Source organism: Clupea harengus, chromosome 2 (genome assembly GCF_900700415.2).
Source record: "Clupea harengus chromosome 2, Ch_v2.0.2, whole genome shotgun sequence".
NCBI classification, from domain to species: Eukaryota; Metazoa; Chordata; class Actinopteri; order Clupeiformes; family Clupeidae; genus Clupea; species Clupea harengus.
The window spans coordinates 17,465,297-17,467,106 of NC_045153.1; positions in this window are offsets into that span (position 1 = coordinate 17,465,297).

A 1,810-nucleotide genomic window follows, 5' to 3' on the forward strand; every position below is an offset into this window, starting at 1 on the left:
AATGTAAATCATGCTGGGCTGCACTCTGAGAGCTAGAATGCTGTTAGGGTTGGACCAGAGTCAAGCCAAATGGTGGAGCACAGACTTACAAACAGCACACAGACCTTTGCCTGATGATGGCACTTTCAGTGTGTGTGTGTGTGTGTGTGTGTGTGTGTGTGTGTGTGTGTGTGTGTGTGTGTGTGTATGTATGTGTGTGTGTGTGTGTGTGTGTGTGTGTGTGTCTGTGTGTGTGTGTATGTGTGTGTGTGTGCGTGTGCGTGCGTGTGTGTGTGTGTGTGTTGTGTGTGTGTGTGTGTGTGTGTGTGTGTGTGTGTGTGTGTGTGTGTGTGTGAGTATGCGTGAACAGAAATGTTTACCATTGCATGATTTGACGTCCCCGGACCCTGCTCCCGCTCTACTCATTGGGTTATCTCAAGTCAACATGCTGTTTTTAACTCTCTTATCATCAGTTCACCTGAACTGCTGCTATCATGTAAGAAAACATTCATATCATTCCATTCCAAGTCCAGCCCTGATTATCAGGAAACACATACCGTAAACATGTTGTTGTTTCTTTTCCTGTTTACACCCGTGCCACTCTTCTGTTTACTCTTAGCCTGTGTTGAACCATGGAGCACCTGCACACTAAAGGATCAAACATGAACACTGTGTGTACCAGTGAGTGTGGAGATGATTCAGGATGGAAAACAGCTACAGCTGAAAGCTACAGCTAAATCCCCCCCCCCACACACACACACACATGCACACATACACAGTCTCTTTCTGTCTCTCTCTCTCTCACTCACACACACACACACAACCACACACACGCATGCACACACACACTCTGTCACTCTCTCTCATACACACACTTACCTCTTTCTTTCTTTGTCTGTCTGTCTCTCTCTCTCTCTCTCTCTCTCACTCACACACACACACACACACACACACACGCATGCACACACACAGTTTATTTTTGTCACTCTCTCTCATACACACACTACCCCTCTCTTTCTCTGTCTGTCTCTCTCTCTCTCACACACAAACACACACACCACACATAACACACACTTACACACACACACCACACACACACCACACACACACACAACACACACACACACACACCACACACCAAACACACACACACACAAAGAATCAGGAAGGAGATGAAGCCTGGGGGTGAGCCTATGGTCAGGGTCTGTGCAGCTGTCATTGAGGAGAGCAGCAGGTAGGGTCAGGGGTCAGCGGCTGCCACAGAGAGAGCCTGCCTGGAAGAGAGTGAGAGAGAGAGAGAGAGATAGAGAGACGAGAGAGAGAGAGAGAGAGAGGGCCCCAGCAGCAGGAGACACAGAGTCAGTGCGGAGAGCCTCAACTAGGCCCCACAGAGGGACCGTTCACAGCCCAGCCGCTTCAATTGGATTAGCAGAAAATCGCATGTTCTAAATAAATCAGAATCAGATTCTGCTTATCGCGGATGAGATCAGATGAGCAGTTTCTCCTTCTCACTGACTCTCTCTCTAGCTCTTTCACTTTCTCTCTCTAGCTCTCTCAGTCTCTCTTTCTAGCTCTCTCTCTCTCTCTCTCTCTATCTCTCTCTCACTCTCTCTCTATTGCTCTCTAACTCTGTCTTTATCTCTCCCTCTTCCCTTCTCTCACGCCACTGGAAGCCCTGTCTGTGACAGTGACAACATTGTGGCCAGTCTAATTGCCATTCAAAACACGTGAGGTAATGGGATGAGTCTATAAATTGGTTTGACTCATTTGTAAACACCATCTATGGGTTAGTTGTCAAAATCCTTCTTCTCTCTTTCACTCTCTCTTCCTA